Source organism: Aotus nancymaae, unplaced genomic scaffold (assembly GCF_030222135.1).
Source record: "Aotus nancymaae isolate 86718 unplaced genomic scaffold, 86718_ANA_hifiasm-v0.15.2.pri h1tg000025l, whole genome shotgun sequence".
Classification (NCBI taxonomy): domain Eukaryota; kingdom Metazoa; phylum Chordata; class Mammalia; order Primates; family Aotidae; genus Aotus; species Aotus nancymaae.
The window spans coordinates 33,352,859-33,373,647 of NW_026988438.1; the positions used below are offsets into that span (position 1 = coordinate 33,352,859).

Here is a 20,789-nt window from a genome sequence, read left to right on the forward strand (position 1 = left end):
TTTCTTTTCTTTTTAAAATTATTATTATTTTTTTGAGACAAAAATCTCACTCTGTCACCTGGCTGGAGTGCAGTGGCTTGATCTCAGTTCACTGCAACCTCTGCCTCCCAGGTTCAAATGATTCTTCTGCCTCAGCCTCCCAAGTAGCTGGGACTATAGGTGCATGCCACCATGTCCAGCTAATTTTTGTATTTTTAGTAGAGACGGGGTTTCACCTTGTTGGCCAGGATGGTCTCGATCTCTTGACCTTGTGATCCACCCGCCTCAGCCTCTCAAAATGCTGGGATTACAGGCTGGGCCACTGCGCCCGGCCTATTTTTCTTGTACTTAAAATAAACCTGGTACATTCTTATACTAAAGAGAAAGATATGAAAGTTTAACTGACTTATCTATAAATATCTTATTACATGTGCAATATATTTATATACCCTACATTGAATCAACTTTTTTTTAAGGAGAAACATTGTGTTGCAGTCAAAATAAAAAGCAGTGAATTTGGAGAATCAGCTCTTTGTGGTCTATTCTGCTACATACTAGCTGTAATCTTTGTCAAGTCATTTAACTTTTCTGTGCCTGTTTCCTTATCCATAAGCATTAAAAATGATCTTGAGGATGGCTGCAGTGACTCACGGCTGTAATCCCAGCACTTTGAGAGGCTGAGGCAGGTGGATCACTTGAGGCCAGGAGTTTGAGACCAGCCTAGCCAACATGGTGAAACTCCATCTCTACTAAAAATACAAACATTACCCAGGTGTGGTGGTGGGCACCTATAATCCCAGCTACTCAGAAGTTTGAGGCAGGAGAATCGCTTGAACTCAGGAGGCAGAGGTTGCAGTGAGCTGAGATCATGCCACTGCACTCCAGCCTGGGCAACAGAGCAAGACTCCATCTCAAAAAAAAAAAAAGATTTTAGCTGTGTATAGTGCATATTCCATATACTGGTTCTTAAAATTTCACATTTAGTGTTCAGGGGATCAGTATGAAGCCAGATATTTATGTATTTTACTTGCTGGGTGTTTGCCCCCTCAACTCTTTTCTTCCAAGTTTATTTTCTAGAAATTTATTGCTTAGGCTTAGAATGGGATCTTCAGTGCTATCAGTTATGTAAAAGCCATATACTGACATCAAAGGGTTGAGGCAGTAAAATCCATGACTAGGGGTAGCAATCCTGAATACATTCCACACACTGTCTTGCCACATTCACTGGGAGACCTTTAATTAAAAGACTGAGTTTTGCAGAATTGCAGAAGAAATTACTTGGTCAGCAATATGCATGGGTAAATGTTCCTGATGCTGTTGCCCCTGCCTCCCAACCCACTTTCCCTTATGTTTCTAACTGTCTGTTACTATCGACCTTAATAATAACCTCATATGCTTGATGGTTTGGTGATATTTAAGAATGAATGTTTCTGGAGGACATCAATGGATTCCAAAAGTCAAAAAAATTCCCGGATACATTTCAAACTGGAACCAGTTATACAGAGTTATTGGGTCCTTGAAAAACGGTATTACAGAATAAGAGGTAAATCCACCCTAATCTTGGGGTGCTGTATAATGCAGAAAAATATAGGCCTCAGCTTCCAACAAAGCAATAAACATATATAAGGAAAGAATTATAAATATCACCCAAACATGGCATACACTAAAGGAAAACAGTGATGCCTGCTGTACCTAAAAGTGATGTTTTAAAAACCAGTTCATTTGCTACAAATACTATGAATTGGATTCAGCTTCTATGAGTAAAAACTTGCATTATACGTCCCAGGAGCCCCAAACATGAAAACTTCAGCTGTCTTGGGATTAATCAAGATCATACCAACAAATGTGTGGTCTTTTCACTGTGTGTGTGTGTGTTTTTTAGTGATTTGCCTTCTTGGCTTATGCACTAAGGTTTGCCTGTTTTTCCTCATTCTCTACTGTGTTTTTACACAGTGCTCTCTCTGACAGCAAGCTGGATAAATCATCAATTGCATGCTGATGAGCTGGTTTGCCTTCTTTTGCCAGGTTAAATCAGGACAGCCTTCAGTTTGAAAAAGGAGAAGATAGTCTGTGCATTAACCTCACACCTTCCCTTCCTTTTCTTTATCTGAGACCTTTTCCATTCCAAAACTGTCCTCTGCTGTGTCCCTAATTTAGGACATGTCCTTTTCTTGGTCTTTTCAGCCAGGAATATAACTGTTTCATTGTTCTACCAACTTGTTTTCTTGCTTGTTTTTACTGATCTTATTTTGTGTTCCTTTTAATAAATAAGTACAAAACTTTATGAAAAGTGAAGTAGAAAATCTACTCATTCACATTCTGAGACAAAAACCCACAATTACAAATTCAGTTTTTATATAAGATAGTAATAACAAGGAAAAAAAGACCTGTAAACTAGCATTCCAAAAGTTGTTTTGAGAAACACGTTCTAGAACCTTTAATATGCTAATATCATTATAAATCTCCATGAAAAGGATATTGTGTCCTGCATTTCCAAAACTTTTTCCAAAAAGTTTCCAAACTTGTTTCCAAAAAATTTTCAATACAGTAGTGTTTCCAGGAACAATATTCTATTAGAAATATCATATTCCATTTTCCTACAACTTATGTTATAATTTAGCTTTATATGTAATTTGGTAATTTGTCATTATTTCAAAGAATCCCAAACCTCACATCTTTTTAATGGTGATCTTTGTGGGGGAATTTGGCCTGAGAGTTCATAAGGATTCTTTGCAATTTGAATACATTAAAAAAATTTAACATCCTAGAAACCTGTAAATACCTATTTAGATAGGACATTTTACTTCCATTTTTATCTTCATTTCTACCTTAAAAAGCTTAGAGAGAGGTATGGGTAGACTTCAATATTTTTTCTGTTCTTATTTATTTACTATTTCATGTACAATGGAAAGAAGTAGCTGAGCCCATGGATATAAATGGTGAATTTTACCTGCAAATATGAGTCTTGTGATTTGTTAATATTTCAGAACACTGATCTTAGGGCTGGGCATGTCACTTTAGTATATAATAAAGCTTCCTTTCTCTTCCAAAATATGTTCTGTATCATGACTATGTCCCAGTCAAGGCCCCGGTCATCAACTTTAAACCTGCAAGGTCACCTGTTCATCTTGTGATTACAGCAGCAGCTTTACTGCTTGTAATTGTCTTACAGCTGTGGCAAGTCAATGGAAAAATGTTCTTTAAACACCATAAGCATCTGATTGTGCAATACCTAAATGAGTGTCATTGATTATTCACACTGCTGGCTGGTCAAAGCTGGGGAAGTAATTAGGGCTTTCTGTGTGGATTATCCACTGAGAAAAGGTCAAATAACTACAAACAGTGCCAACAGAGAGGAGCCACTGAGGACTGCAGCATCCGTGATCAGTTAAGAAATGCTAAAGCAAGGCTTAATAATGATGTGCTTATGCCAGGTTCTACAGAATGTGATCATTCTGTCATAGAAATCCGATGAAGCATGAGTGATGGCTACTTTTTCCCTGGAAGCACTGCTTAAGGTCCCTGATGCCTATCAGACAGGTTTGTCAGAGAAACCAGACTGAGAAGAATTTAAAAAGCAGGACTTTCCCTCATATCTTTTTTCTTTAAATCAAGAGTAAAGGATTTTTGACTAACAACCATTCTTCTTATCTCTCCTTTAAAAGCATCACAGCAGTATTGTTTTTCACATTTTTTGTTAAAATATCCCATCAAATGGCTCGTGTTGTGGGAACCTGAAGCCATTCTTTTGCTTATTTAAATTAGGAGCTTGGAAAAAACCCTCTTTGAACCCTTTGAACCATAGTTCTATTTATAGTAGTGTAATGCTGAAAACACGTTTCAGTTTGTTGAAGGGTCTTTCGTATTTTCCAAGCTTAAGATATTTCTGGTAAATCCACTTAGTCATACTTTGAACTAACCTCTTTTCTTCATAATGTTTCTAAAGTTAAATCTTCATTGTTTTAGTTTAAATTATTGGTTTTTATCAAAATGAAGATATCCTGGGAAAGCCAGCCATTTTGCCATTTTTCATCCAAGCATAAATAAAACAATTCAAAAGTCAGTTTTGAGAGGGCATCAGGGAAATGATATTTGGGATGTAAAGTAAGTGGTTGAAAGGACCCAAAACAAACATTTTTGGGGAGTTACTTCTTAACAATGCATGGAATTGTACTAGTATAGTGGGGAAAAAATGCTGAGAAGTTACTGAGAACACCAGCTTTGTGAGGATTCATATCTTGGTTCTATCACTTACTCTGTGATATTGGGCAAATCACTCAAACTTTCTCAGCCTTAGTAGTGGGTAGACAGAATTTTTAGAAAACATTCTTTTATCAGAAGCCAGTGAAATAGCAGGTAGGAGATGAACGAACCAAGAAAATAGGGACTCTGAAAACAACTCTGTCCTTGTAGAATCAAACCTATCAGAGCCTTCTAAGAAATAGGAGTTGTGACCAATGATCTTCATATGGGGACAGCTCCTTGGGCCAAACTGTTGAATTAGGCTTTGGGTTCTCCGGTCTCCATTGCCTATTCTTACCACACTTGCTTTATATTTGAGCTTCCAGAATCTATGAGACTTCAGTCATGTTGGATTACAACTTAAGTTAGAGAGAAAAATCTTCAAATCTAGTACAATAACAAACCAAAAGAGATATTTCAAAGCAGGTACCCCAACTCAATTCCCAGTTGATTACCACCCTTTTCCCCTTGACTCTTGGTCCTTGTCTCAAACTGGAAGTCTTCTGGGTTGACAGAAAGAAATGTAATGAGAATAAAATGAGATAATATATGTGAAGTACCAGCACAGTGCCTGGCATGTAGTAAGGCTCAAGAATGGAGATCTACATGTGCTAGAAGCCTAGGAGAGACAGAAAAATTTGCTGTTAAAATTTTGATATATGTTTCTAAAGTATTATTTTTTAAATTTTGTGAGTTCTGAATGATAGAATTGTGAGAGTTGTTGGCTGTTCTATGTGAATTTCCTCCATTGATCATTTAAATGAGGGATTATCTTGTTTTCTCCTTTTAGACTGATGATTAACTGTTGAAAGCAAAGATGGAACATATAGGGGTTCTGGAAGTTAGACTATCCAATGAACATATTTTTCTATATTTTGTAACAAAGAAATTTTCATTGCTCAGCAGTAAGAGGAAAATGAAATAGAAACAATGTGTTTTAAATGGTGAGAAAGTAAAAAATTTATAATTCAGATTTCCATTACCTTTACTTTAAGAATATATTAAAGGTTAAATGAAAATGTTTTAAATATTTTGTTTTAGTTCACAATAGGATGAAAAAATTTATATATTCTATTTGCATTATTTTAATTTATGAGAAGAATACTGTCCTAGACAAAGTCATTTTTTGCCTTTGGACAGCCAAGGCAGTTTGTTCCTGGCTTTAATGGGCTGCAGTAATGGGAGCATGGTCAAGTGATTTTCTGTTGCCTCTATACCTGTTACTGTTTATGGGGGCTGATGGAACAAGTGAATGCCTCAGGGCAACAGTGATAGAGTGATTGGGAGGAGCAGTGGGAAGGAAGGAAGAAAAGAAGAGGGAAGAAGCAGAAGACTCAAGTTTTCATCTCAGCCTCATTTCATATTACTCTTCTAGCCCCAAAAACATTGTAAAAGGAGGAAGTTTGTTGTTTTTTTCTTTGTAACAGCTTTGTTGAGATATAATTAACATACTATAAAATTAATCTTTTAAAAATGTACAATTGGTGGTTTTTATTATATTCGTAAAGTTGTACAACTATTACTTCTTTCTGGTTTTAGAACATTTTTGTCCTCCTAAAAATAAATCTTGTACTCACTAGCACTCATTCCTCATTTTTCTTCCCCTCAGCCCCTGTCACCTGTTAATTTACTTCCTGTCTCTATGGATTTGCCTATTATGGACATTTCATGTGAGTGAAATAATAGAAGCTGTGTCTTTTTGTGTCTGGCTTTGTTCACTTGGCATAATGTTTCCAAGGTTCATCCATGTTATGGTATATGTAACAGTACTTTATTCCTTGTTATTGCCCAATAACATTCCATCTACAGATACATTACATTTTGTTTCTCTGTTTATCAGTGGATGGTCATTTACATTTTTTTCACTTTTTGGCCTTTATGACTAATGCTGCTATGTGCATTTGCATACAAGTTTTGCACGGACATACATTTTCATTTCTCTTGAGTATAAACCTGGGAGTGGAATTGCTGGGTAATGTGCTAACTCTATGTTTAACAAGTTTAGGAACTGCCAAGCTATTGTCTAAAGTGGCTTCACTATTTTACACTCCCTCCAACAATGTATGAGGGTTCCAGTATCTTCATTTCCTCAACACTTGTTATTATTGGTCTTTTTAGATTATAGCCATCCTAGAGGATGTAAAGTGGTGTCTCATTTTGGTCTTGATTTTCATTTCCCTGATAGCTAATATATAATAGTTGATTGTCTTTTCATCTGGAGAAATAAAAGAGACAAGGTTTATTTTCAGCGTTCTTCAGCTTTTAGGAACTACCCTGTTAGGGTATTATAATCTTGCTAAAGTCTCATTTTATCAAGGTGTATTTTAGGCAGGTCCAGCTGAGAACTTGGCATCCTGAGGCCTTATCTGCAGGGGTCAGTAGGGAAAAGGAAAGAAGGTGGAAACAGGAGGCCTGTAGTGAAGAGGTGTCTAACAGCTCATATTTTTCATTTGAAGAGGTAAGGCAGCTATGAATGGGCTTAGGTTGATGTCAGTATCCAAGGAGTTCGATCTGATGTTTAGGAAACAGTTAGCAGAAACCTCTAGTGAGGAATAGTTCTCAGAGTCATTCATTCTTTCAACAGATATTTACCAATCACTTGCTGTGAACCAATCAGAATTGTTTTATGTGCTAGGGATAGTGCAGTAAAATAACAGCAAATTCTTTAACTTCATATTTACTTATATTTTAGTGGAAAATCAGTCCAGTTTAGAACAGAAATTTGGTCTGTGGGTGTAAGAGATTGGCAAAGGTGGGGTAGTGAATCAGGCCCAACAGTCAAATAGAACTCTTCTTCCAGTAAGAGATTCCAATATCACATTAGAAAATCCTAGCAGAGGCCTGATCAGAGTGGGAAAAATACCCACACTAAGATGAAGGACCAGAGGACCATAGGCAGGCATGTGGATTTTTACTTTGCTATAGGCAGCAAGACTAACACCACAACCCTCTTGGTGCTGGGTCTTGATTAGTTTAGGAGAGGAGTGGTGCTGAATAGATAGTAGGAGGCCATTTGTGCCTGCAGCAGAGCTAGACTTAGAGGAGAAGGAAAATTACATCTCTCCTCTAAAATGAGGGTTCCCTCCCTCAGAGTTTCTACAGTATTTTATTTTTTGAAATGGAGTTTCACTCTTATCACCCAGGCTGGAGTGCAATGGCACAGTCTCGGCTCACTGCAACCTCTTCCTCCCGGGTTCAAGCAATTCTCCTGCCTCAGCCTCCTGAGTAGCTGGGATTACAGGCATGCACCACCATGCCTGGTAATTTTATATTTTTAGAGACGGGTTTCTCCATGTTGGTCAGGCTGGTCTCGAACTCCTGACCTCATTATTATTATTATTAAAATAATAATGACAATTATTGATTATAGCAGCTGATGTCTGAGAAGGCATCAACCTGGTTATGGTAGCAGGTGACACAGAAGGAGAAGAGACCATGAACATATGGTAAGCTCATCCCTCTTCTGCTGAAGGAACCCAGGTAATTACAAAACTTCAGCATATGTTTTGCATTACACATATGGCTCTGTCAAAAATGATGGAGTGGTATCACTATGTCTCTGAACTAAATGCAGTAGAGAGAGAGAAAGATGAGAAGTAGGTAGGTGAGAGACTGTATTTGATTTTATCTTTCTGATTAACCTGTATTTTCAATTTATAAACCAATTGGATACAAAATACTTATTACAGAACATGACTGTTTCCTTTTATATTAGAGGAGTTGATCAACAGAGTGGTTTCTTGTGATTATTAAAATCTTTGTTCAAATAAAGCCAAGTAAGAAAAGTGGCTTGGGCCCCATCTGTCAGAGGGTAGTGGTAAGAAATAAGCAGACAAAGCACAGTCTTAGAATGCATTTGACTGCAAGAAATAGAAAAGGCCTATTTCTCATCTGTACAGGCCTAAACAAATGAGCTTCATATTTCTTACGTAACAAGAAGCCTGTAGGTAGGCAGTTGCCTGAGTCAGTTCAGTAATCTAATAATTTCAGGGCCAGTTTCTTCATCATTTTCCTGGCCAGAATATAGCTGCTGTGGCTCCAGTCACCATGCCCATGTTCAGGACAAGAAGGAAGACAGGTGGAGACTTTCTGCTTGTGCAGTCTTATCTTTTTATTAGGAAGATAGCCTTCCCTAGTGGACTTTCCCTCTGTCTCCTTGGCCAGGATTAAGTCATATGCCCACTCACTGGCCAATCCCTGAGGAAAGAAAAGGAAATTACTATGACTGATTTAGACCAATTTCAGCTCATTCCTTGTTGTTGAGGGAGGGATCTACCCTTCCTGAAATCAAAGGATCTCTGCCAAAAACTTGAACAGAAGTTGGAATTTTGTTACCAGGGAAGAAAAGAGAAACATTTCTTACTTAGCCTAGGCACAGTGTCTGGCCCACGTGCCAGTGGATTAAAAAGTGGCTACACACCCAGATTCAGGGTGAGGAGATTTCTGAAAACTTAGTACAAAAAGATTCACAGAACCCTGTACATTAAACTAGAAGGTTGTCCCTGGCTAATCTCATACTCCAGCACCTCCATTGCAGAGTCTTATGTGGTTCTTTCTTTCTCACTGCAAACTAAGGATGAAAGATTCTTTTGGGAGGTTGAGGCGGGCAGATCACTTGAGGCCAGGAGTTTGAGACCAGCCTGGCCAACATGGTGAAACTCCGTCTCTATTAAAAATATAAAAATTAACCAGTCATGGTGGTGGGTGACTGTAATCCCAGCTCCTCAGGAGGCTGAGGCAGAAGAATCACATCTCAGTGAGCCAATATTGTGCCACTGCACTCCAGCCTGGGTAACAGAGCGAGACTCCGTCTCAAAAAAAAAAAAGAGACCGGGCGCGGTGGCTCACGCCTGTAATCCCAGCACTTTGGGAGGCCAAGGCAGGCGAATCACGAGGTCAAGAGATTGAGACCATCCTGGCCAACATGGTGAAACCCCGTCTCTACTAAAAATACAAAAAAAATTAGCTGGGCATGGTGGCGCGCGCCTGTAGTCCCAGCTACTCAGGAGGCTGAGGCAGGAGAATAGCTTGAACCCGGGAGGCAGAGGTTGCAGTGAGCCGAGGTCGCACCACTGCACTCCAGCCTGATGCCTGGTGACGGAGTGAGACTCTGTCTAATAAATAAATAAATAAATAAATAAATAAATAAAATAAAATAAAGAATTCTTCAGCCAGTGCACAGCCCACTGCAGTGAGTGGTCTCCTGCCCTTTTTCTTTTTCTTTCTTTCTTTTTAAAATTTGTATTATTTTAATAATTTTTATGTGCAGATAACTCAACAGTGTACGTTTAACCTAGTTTGGTGGCAAGTTCTTTAGCCTTTGCCTTTTCAAGCTTGGCGATGTGAGCCACAGACTTGGGACCCAGGACATTGCCTCTTCAGTGACAGCAGATCTCATCATATCTGTTGTTGTAGTTGGTCCTGATAGCTTCCACCAGTTTAGCCAAAGCACCTTTGTCTTCCCAGTTAACTTGTGTGAAGGTCACATGGTGCAGGTCTTCCTGGACTACATGTCCCAGTTTTGGCTTCCCCTTGATAATGCAGGGGAAGGGACCCCCACTTTACGACATAAGGCAGGCACAAAGACAACCAGCTCAATGGAATCCATGTCATGTGCAATCACCATGTGGTGTTAATCCTTAAAGGCAGAAATAGACAGCAAATGTATATTTAACAAGGGCCTTCTGAAGATATAATTCCCCAAATTTAATGCTAATAGGAGAGTTTTCATATTCTGAGGAATTTTTGTGGGGCAGCTCTATGGGGGACAAACATATAGCTTGTCTAATAAAAGCCTTTGTTGTGACTTCCTTCAATGAAAACCACATTAGCTCTCAGAGAAGTGATAGTAAAAGTGATTTTTCATTTTTCAAACATCTCCTTGAACTTATCAGAACGATGCCTTTACAGAGGAATAGGAATGGGAATCTCATGTTAGATGGAAACCCTGTTCCTTACAGGTGACATAAAATAAAGTACACCTATTTGAACATCATTTTTTTAAAAACCTTATTTTGTTCCTTGTATATTTTTGTTGAAGCTGAAAAACTTTTTCTGAGCAGTAAGTGACCTTGACAAAAACTGACTTAGCTCTACAGATGTTTTAAAGTTAGAACGGTCAGATGGACACACCTGATTTATACTGTTTTGACACCCAATTCTCTGCTGTTTATTTTAACTTGCATAACTTGCTTGCATTAGCTTGTGCTGACTCTAACTGCCAGTGGAGTATTCTGCAGTAGTTTTTTTTATGACAGCCTTCATACAAAAGTAATTTATGGTATGGTTTGAGCCAAGTTAGTACACTAAAAACTAAAAGGGCTGTTATTTTTTCAAGATTGAACTGGAGGAAGACTCCAGGGTACTGCCCTTCTAATGTCAAGCAGTAAACCCATCTACACTCTGTCATCATTATATGTAAACATCATTAAATGAGTGCTTTCATGGAAAATCACATAAAGATATGGAAGAATTATTTTTTCCTTTTATGTTTTCACAGAATGTAAAAGCATAGGAGGTTTTGCCAGCTCAAATATGGTCTTTTTTTTGCTAGCTTATTGATTTAGAAATGAAAGAATAGCCTGGTTTGGGGGGTGGATTTCTAAGCATTTGATATTTTGTTGAAATACCATTCTTATTTCATGATGTTCAAGTACTTTGACAGCTTCTTGTTAATGAGGGTACTGGAATGGGATGGGGTGGGGGTCAGGACTAAGCAGCATATCAGAGGATATATTTGCCCTTTCTATACAATCTCAAAGTAGACCCTTGTTCTCAGATTAATTTTCTTTTTAGAGGAGGAAGTACATTTGAATTTTCCATATATACTTAAAGAACTTCTGTTTCATATGCAAAGTATAGCATAGAACTTAAAATAAAAATTTCCATTTGTATGCTTATGCATCAAAGTATGCAAAGACTGATTCAATAGCTAACAGAACTAACAATAAATGCCTTTTTCAAAGGGGTACCCATTGGAGCTAGGCTATTAAAATAATTGTGTTTTACTGCCAAATATCTGAGCTTGCCTAGGCATGCTACACTAGCTGTGAGTCATCTTAGTAATAATGATGTATAGCAGAAAATTGTAATATATATAAGGAGCTTTAGGGAACCTTTTCCTCCAATTGCTCTCTAATGTAATACGTTGGGCTACAGCATAACTAATATATCAGAAAGGTAACAAAAGAAGAGCAGCAACGTATATATTCTTTCACAGGAAGCTAGCCATTCAAAGAGTAAAATACACTCATGTTTTAATCAACTACTTGGTGATTGCTGGTTAGTATGTTCACTTCTGGAGATAATCTTCAGATTGTCTCTGGTACAAGAACAGAGATCTATAAACTGGCAGCATTTAAATCACAGATTAAAACTCCTTCATTCTCTGAAAATATTCTAAAATTGGATTGTGGTAATAGTTGTACAATTCCTATCCCATTATGTACAGAAAGAACATTTAAATCACTCATTCAAAAAATGAAATGAAAAATTACAATCATGAAAATTCTCTCAGTACCTTGAGACATATTATGAACCAATATCTTCCTCTTTTTCATGTCCAACAGTTTCTTTGTGGGAATCCAAATGAGAGAAAAGAGCATGTTTGTACCAGACGCCTTCAAAGATAATTATTGGGCTATTTTGGATACTCTTAGTTAAGCTCTGATTATAACATTTTAGGAATTGTCTAGCAAAAATAAATACCCCCCACTTAGCAAAATGTGGATTGGACATGTTGGAAAGATTATCCCTCATTTAGTGCTAGGAGTTGTGTGGGTAGCATATTCCTCCTCTCCTCTTGAAGCCATTTCCCTCTGCTTTGTTTAGTCCAACTTCTACCCAAGTCCCATTCCCCTGCCTCCTACTGGTATCCATGTTCTCCCTCTCTTTTTGGCCCTCTCTCTTCAGGCCAGTTTTTCCCTCTAACCCTCAAGATACCAAATATTCTTTGCTGCCTTCTCCTAGCTTGAACTCTTTGTTAGGGAGTTCTCCTCCCCATGGTAAAAATAAGGACTCTTTCACTCATCAGGGCCACAATATCTCTATTTTATGAGAGGCTGACTAGAAGTTTTGTGTGATATAAAGTTTTCGGACCTACTCCCAGCTTTGATCTTTACCATGAGTAACATCTTTTGAACATGTGTGACAACTTAATTCTCAAAACAACAACCCTAAGAAGTGGTTAAGATTGTTGTTCCCATCTTAACCCTGGAGAAGCTGAGATCTCGATATATAACTTTCCCAAGACCACACAAACTAAGACATAGCTAGGATCCAAGCCAAAAGGTTTGATACAGGACCCATTCTCCAAACTATTACTCTATGCTACCTATTCAGTAATAACATTTATGGACTCCCTACTATGGGCTGGCATTGTACTAAGTAACTTAATAAATCTCTCATTTAATTGTTAAAACTCCCTATAATATTAATATCAATATTTCTGGTCAGTTTCCCTTTTCTGTAACACAAGGCTAAAATACCAGTAACCCCATGTTGTTTCAGTACTTCATCATATCTGTATTATAATACATTATATTTAATGACATTGTATTCCTCAACTAGAAAGTAAGCATACTGAGAATTTGCATTCCAAGTACAAAGTATGCTGTCTGGCACCTAGTAGGCATTCATAAAATATTTGAGGAATGAATACATGCTTCCTTCATATGGTAAATAAGACAGTGTATATGATAGTGCCATCCAAACTTCATTGTTATGCAAATGCTATCTATGATTAATAATAATAACTCATCTGACTATGCTTAATAGGAAGTAAGATACTCTCCTTTTCTGGATGAGATGTGCATTTTTACAGTGGTTTCTTGAATTGTTGCCCTTGCCTGTGCTTCCCAACCAAAGGTAGACTGTTTTCTGAATATTTCCATGGAAAGAGAGAACCACCTTTTTTCTTGAAGTTCTATACCCTATTGAAAAGTCTAACCCTAATCTAAATCTAACCCCAATATAAAAATTAGATTATCTCTAATCTAATTTTTTGAAATCTTAAGCCTCCCAGTTATAAATGCCAGTAATGTGGTGGTGTTATCTACAGAATATGCATGATGAATAAAGTGCAAAGGTATTGTAGAAAGCTCAAAGAGCATCATATGTCAGGCAGGTAAATCAAAACAAAGTGTTAATGATTATACTGGATACTTTCAGAAGAATGAGGAAGATCAATAGATCTACAGAACATTAATCTTGAAAAATGTGAGCATCCTGGATTTTATTTGTTTAAGATTGATACAATCAAGTTATATTTTTGAGAGTCTAATGCAAGAGAATCACGTCATCTCTCAGGAAAGCAATCCCCTCAGCTGTGCTGGCCAAGCCTCCTCTAATTCTTTCAATCAATGAAGTAGTTGATATATTCTTGTAAACTTTCTGGGGTCAATTTGTCCATTAGTAGGCCTGAAGTTGAACAGTTGGAGAAAGAAAGAAAAATTAAACAACTCCTCTTGCATCAAAATAATATAACTGAGTCTCATTTTAATAAAATCCTAGAGCACATCCTAGAGTCACCTAGCAAGTAACAGGTACTCAATAAACGCTCTTTGAGTAAATGGATGAAAATCAAAATTTGTGAAAAAGATCAATAAAAATGTGATCATTTACACTCCCCAAAGACTTATCTGTTCATTTGGTTTAGAGTGCTGACCTTAAAAATGAATCTTTTCACTGGTATTAGAGAATAAGAATATGAGCTTTTTCTTTTGAAGTTACTTAGTCCTTTTCCCATCTACAGGGTTATATTTATCACCTCAGCAACTTATCACTTTACATATTGTGTATATGAAGAGAAGGCTTCTAGTTCCTGAACTTTCATAAGTACCGATATGTAATTTAAAAAAATAAAAATCTGCTGGACCACCATGATACATAGATTTAAAATGTGCTTTAATGTATGATGACTTAACATATGTAGCTTTCCTTCCAACATCTGTATTCTGATTTGTAGTCTAATAAACCTTCCTGCTGCAGATGGCATGTGCATAGTTGTTCTGAGGTGTAATACATCAACATAGCATTTCTAAACAGAGAGCAATAATGTATTCAATTAAGGGTGGAAATAAAACATCAAGCCTTTTCTTATAATAAATCTTTTACTAAGCTTCCTACATCACATGTTTACTGAGGAAATAATACATGTCATTCAGATTAAGGGTTACTGTAGACTGCTGAGGGAAACATGAAATTCTGGAGGTTTCAGCAGTCCTGTGAAACCCTGAAACATGGAATGTGTACAAATTAGAAAAGGATGTAATATGTGACTAATGATACCTCTTGGGATGCTTTTGGAAGCCATATTTACTGTTATGATCACTAGATTCATTTAAGGTACAGGAGTTGAAAAGCAATACCCTAGTAAGTGAAAAACACCTCTGAGTTCATTAGATGTGGTTGTAATTTAAGCTCTAAAGGCTTTTTTCCTTGCTGTCATTCTTTATAATTCTGGAAATGTGGTACTTGAGCTCCTAATAAAAGTAGTCTACATCATGATCATATAATCTACAGTTCCTGGAAAGCACATTTACACCTCCACATCTGTAGCTAAAGCTGGGACTGAACAGAAACTTAATTCACCCCAGATGTCACCCACTAGAAAGTTCTCGAGTAGGGCTGCTATTCTTAGAATTTTCTAGTCACTGATTATGTTTCAAGCAATGGTATACATATTCAACCCAGAGCCTCCAAGCCCAAATGTTGTAAACTGTATCCATATACTATGCCAAGTACAAAATTAATTGAATCCCACAAAGTTAATCCCCAATCCCATTCCTTCATTTGTGGAAGGAAATAATGGCTATTTTGACAACTACTCATAAGAATTACTACTTATTAAGAATATCCTCAGAATTTATTAAGGGAGCAATATAAAAATGGCCATGTGAAAATAGTTTTGCACCTTTGCAAAATTCCTGTTAAAGACATTGTTCACTGTGTATTTAATAATAAATTTGAGGCTGGGTGTGGTGACTCATGCCTGTAATCCCAGCACTTTGGGAGGCTGAGGCAGGTGGGTCACGAGGTCAGTAGTTCAAGACCAGCCTGGCCAAGATGGTGAAACCCTATCTCTACTAAAAATACAAACATTAGCCGGGCATGGTGGCAGGTGCAGTACCTGTAATCCCAGCTACTCCAGAGGCTGAGTCAGGAGAATCGCTTGAACCTGGTGCAGAGGTTGCAGTGAGCAGGGTTACACCACTACACTCCAGCCTGGGTGATAGACAAGACTCCGTCTCAAAATACTACTACTACTACTACTACTAATAATAATAATAAATCTGAGATTCGTCCACCTGACAAATTCCTCTCAAAATGTGTCTCCTGAAAACCTGATGTGTATTTCTCTGTTAAACATAGAGATCTATGAAACCCATTGAATTCTCCCTTCTGTATTGACTACAAAGTTAGAGCTAAACTTCATGCTTAATGGCACTGATACTCTTACTCTAGTTTCCTGATACACATTTTCTTTCTCCTTCCTCTGTGGTGGTCTGTGGAATGGTATTCGTGGTCTCTGAATGCCTGAGTTTGTATGCAAAAGTGTGTTTTATGTGTTTTGTTTGTGTGTATATACCTAACTTGCATTTTCTGGGGAGAGAGCACAAAGTTTTCATTAGATTCTCAAAGGGATGCATTACCTCCCCCAATTTAAGGACTTTAATACTCTGGTGTTTTGTATCTCTGATCTCACCTTTAACTGTTCTGTCTGTATAATAATTATGTTTGCATTATAAACTAAATCCTTTTTTGTAGGGGGAGACGGAAGGAAAAGCTAGATGGCAGTAAAAATTATACAAATACAAATACAACAGCATATTTTATTGTCAAGTACTCAGTCTGTTAGTGGGTATGATTTTGGGGGTCTTTCTCCCCCCCAGAAATAATGGATTACATCTGTATGGCATACATCTCTGAAAATGTAATCTGGTGTCTTTTATTTTTATTTTTATTTTTCCAATCTTAAGAAAAAAACAAACTATCTAGACAGGTCTATCTAAAAGGTCTCCTATATGAAGCATCTCCTGAATACTATAGGGAGATTATATACATAGAAAATTTCTTTACCATGTGACATTGATATACATATTGACTTTGGCACTGAAAAACTCCACTGCGTTGTGTGTGTGTGTATATATATGTGTGTGTGTGTGTATGTATGTGTGTGTGTGTATATATGCGTGTGTGTGTATATATATATTTATGTGTGTATATATATATATATATGTATGTATGCATGTATTATTTTTCGGCCAAGGCTGGACTGCAGTAGTGCTACTTCTGCTCACTGCAACCTCCGTCTCCCAGGTTCAAGTGATTCTCCCACCTCAGCCTCTCAGGTTGCTGGGACTATAGGCACCCACCACCACTCCCAGCTAATTTTTGTATTTTTAGTAGAGGCAGGGTTTCATCATGTTGACCAGGCTGATCTCGAACTCTTGACTTCAGGCAATCCACCTGCCTCGGCCTCCCAAAGTGCTGGGATTACAAGTGTGAACCACTATGCCTGGCCTGTGTTGTACATATTAATGTAAGATTTTATTTTATTTTATTTTTTAATTTTTTGCAAAGCTGATTGAACATTTGGCTCAATTAAAGTAATTCATCATTTTAAATTTTTTTATTTTTAATTGTGGGTACATATTGTGAGTGTATATATTTATCAACAGGTGAAAGAGGAAAAATTATATAATCATATTAACATATGCAGAAGGCAAATTTGACAAAATTCCACAGATATTGATGATTAAAAACTCTCAGTCAGTTAGCAATAGAGAGTAATTACTTCATCTTGATAAAGAACATGTATAAAAATCTTATTGTTAACATCATATTAAATAGTGAAAGACTAAATGCTTTCCCCCTAATATTGGGAAAGATATGTGCTCTTACCACTCTTTTTTTTTGTCAATTATACTTTAAATTCTGGGGTACATGTGCAGATCTTGCAGGATTGTTACATAGGTATACACATGCCATGGTGGTTTGCTGCCTCCATCCCCCTATCACATACATTAGGTATTTCTCCTAATGTTATTCTCCCCAATCTCCCCACCCCCTGCTATCTCTCCCCTAGCCCCCACCCCTCAACAGACCCTAGTGTGTGATGTTCCCCTCCCTGTGTCCATGTGTTCTCATTGTTCAACACCCACTTATGAGTGAGAACATGCGATGTCTGGTTTTCTGTTCTTGTGTCAGTTTGCTGAGAATGATGGTTTCCAGCTTCATCCATGTCCCTGCAAAGGACGTGAACTTATCCTATTTTATGGCTGCATAGTATTCCATGGTGTATATGTGCCACATTTTCTTTATCCAGTCTATCACTGATGGGCATTTGGGTTGGTTCCAAGTCTTTGCTATTGTAAACAGTGCTGCAGTGAACATATGTCTTTATAACAGAACGATTTATAATCCTTTGGGTATATACCCAGTGATGGGATTGCTGGGTCAAATGATATTCCTATTTCTAGATCCTTGAGAAATCACCACACTGTCTTCCACAATGGTTGAACTAATTTACACTCTCACCAACAGTGTAAAAGTATTCCTATATCTCTACATCCTCTCCAGCATCTGTTGTCTCCAGATTTTTTAATGATCGCCATTCTAACTGGCATGAGATGGTATCTCAATGTGGTTTTGATTTGCATTTCTCTAATGATCAGTGATGACGAGCTTTTTTTCATATGTTTGTTGGCTGCATAAATGTCTTCTTTTGAAAAGTGTCTGTTCATATTCTTTGCCCACTTTTTGATGGGGTTGTTTTTTTCCTTGTAAATTTGTTTTAGTTCTTTGTAGATTCTGGATATTAGCCCTTTGTCAGATGGGTAGCTTGCACTTTTTTTTTCCCATTCTGTTGGTTGCCAGTTCACTCTAATGATTGTTTCTTTTGCTGTGCAGAAGCTCTTAAGTTTAGTTAGATCCCATTTGTCTATTTTGGCTTTTGTTGCCATTGCTTTTGGTGTTTTAGTCATGAAGTCCTTGCCTATGCGTATGTCCTGAATAGTATTGCCTAGGTTTTCTTCTAGGGTTTTTATGGTGTTAGGTCTTATGTTTAAATCTTTAATCCATCTGGAGAAAAATATGGAATGCTTCATGAATTTGTGTGTCATCCTTGTGCAGGGGCCATGCTAATCTTCTCTGTATTGTACCAATTTTAGTGTATGTGCTGCCGAAGCAAGCACTAATGTGAGATTTTAAAGACAACCCCATGACTTGCCTTGCTAATTTGGAAACTAGATAAGTGCAATAAAATGTAAACTTGTTCAGAGAAAAAGCCTTGATGAGAAAGAATCTTAGGAGATCAAATAGCAACACCAAAACCATTGGAGGAGGAGATATATTTCCCCCTTGTATAAAATATCTTCCATCTTGATTTTTCAAAATAATTTTTTATGAACATATTGTGAATTACACAGGATACCAACCCTGCTGCTTTGGGAGCAAAAAGACAGAGCTGACAGATGTAGTTATTTGCCAGGAACAATCATGTGAATTTATAAATATTTTACAAGTGCAGCTTTCAGAAGAGTGACTTTTACTGCCATATTAATGCAACTTGCAAATTTATAGCGTGGGCATTTGTGGGTTATGAATGTCCAGTATATGAGGCTAGTGCCAAGAACATGGTTTATGTTTTGAAGTTCTTTTTTGCTCTGATCACAGACTTTTTGGCTGTTATGATCTGCTTCATAATTCAGCTGCACATGAGGTGCAAGGCTACATAATACATCAGTTTCCACTCCCAATGGCTAAACTCATAAATACACTCTTTACAACACAGTTCATGTGACAGAATGACACACAAAGCATAAAAATATCTCTAAAGAGTAGAGAATTAGTGGTAGTAGAAGCAACAGTAGCATGATTCCATACCTCCAGCCAGATCCATAATATGTGACCTAAAATTATAAGTATATGTCATAATATAAAGAAAACTAGAATCATATGTTTTCAGAAATAATGTCTTTGTATATATTAGATCAAAACACTCATGAGTGTTGTCATATGTATCGAAGCCTACACTACTGAAAAGACTTTAGTTACTCTAATCTTTTGGCAGGGAGATTATGGAGGAAGAAACACCACTGCAACTCTTTCCTTGTAAGTTTCTAAGTTGGTTTTCCATCGATTGTGCCCAAAGTAAAAGAATCTTTCTAGTGTTCCGGGCTCTGGAGAAAGAGGAGCAGATTTATCTGGGCTTGAGCAAAAAACAGCCTGGGGTGAAATCTTAAAGTGACCAGACTTTGGTCAGAGGGTTCTCCTTTTTCCAGATGTTATTATGACGTAGGCAGAATTGTTGGCTGTTGAAGAAAGTCAGCACTGTTGCCCAACCTTTCTGCCTTCCGCTAAGTAGCTCTGTTACCTTGTACACATCACTTCTCAGGTTTATAGTTCCTCTTTTCTGAAATGTTGAAGTTGTGCCACATGATTGCAAAATTATTTCTGGCCATGATGTTTTTTTTTTCTAACGGATGTGTGCCAACATAGGTAGATATTGATTAACAACATATTAAAATCTGCAATATTGGTTGTTTATCAGTGTGCACACTTTTCATTTTATAAAACCTGCCAATGACAAAATGCTTCACTGTTTTACTCCCCAATGTCCACCGTTTCTTTCTCTGTATTAAGACTGTAGGCCGGGCGCGGTGGCTCAAGCCTGTAATCCCAGCACTTTGGGAGGCCGAGGCGGGTGGATCACGAGGTCAGGAGATCGAGACCATCCTGGTCAACATGGTGAAACCCTGTCTCTACTAATACAAAAAATTAGCTGGGCATGGTGGCGCGTGCCTGTAATCCCAGCTACTCAGGAGGCTGAGGCAGGAGAATTGCCTGAACCCAGGAGGCGGAGGTTGCGGTGAGCCGAGATCGCGCCATTGCACTCCAGCCTGGGTATCAAGAGCGAAACTCCGTCTCAAAAAAAAAAAAAAAAAAAAAAAAGACTGTAAATTACTCCTAAAAGAAGTCATTGGGACCGGGTGCAGTGGCTCATGCCTGTAATCCCAGCACTTTGGGAGGCCAAGGCAGGAGGACGGCTTGAGCCCAGGAGTTTGAGGCCAGCCTGGGCAACACGGCAAAACCCCATCTCTACAAAATATACAAAAGTTAGCCAGGCATAATAATGCATGCCTGTTGTCCCAGCTACTTGGGAGGCTGAGGTGAGAGAATTGCTTGAGCCCAGGAGGTCAAGGCTGCAGTGAGCTGTGATGGAGCCACTATACTCTAGCCTGGCTGACTGAACAAGACCCTGTCTAAAAAAATAAAAATAAAATAAAAAAAAAAAAAAAAGCTTATTGGAAATGTAACCTTAAATAATGGGGAGTCTTATGTTCTTACAAAAATCTGTGATTAGTTCAGTGAGTAAAGTTTTTCCAAATTGCCAAAGCTAAATAAATAAATAATCCCTCTTTATTCCAAGGCTTAATCCTACTGAGGCTCCTAGACTGATTAATCATGCAGCAGACAGCAAACTACTGATTAATCATGCAGCAGACAGCAAACTGCTTCTTTTTTTTTTTTTTTTTTTTTTTTTTGTAGGCTTTCTCTCTTGTTGC

General features: G+C 37.7%; 1 non-coding gene across 1 annotated transcript; it reads right to left on the reverse strand.

Moving 5' to 3' along the window:
* Positions 1-18,309: 18,309 nt before the first annotated feature.
* Positions 18,310-18,416, reverse strand: LOC135276558 (U6 spliceosomal RNA). Its single transcript, XR_010344118.1, has one exon. It is a non-coding gene; the product is annotated as a U6 spliceosomal RNA (small nuclear RNA).
* Between the last annotated feature and the right edge of the window lie 2,373 nt (positions 18,417-20,789).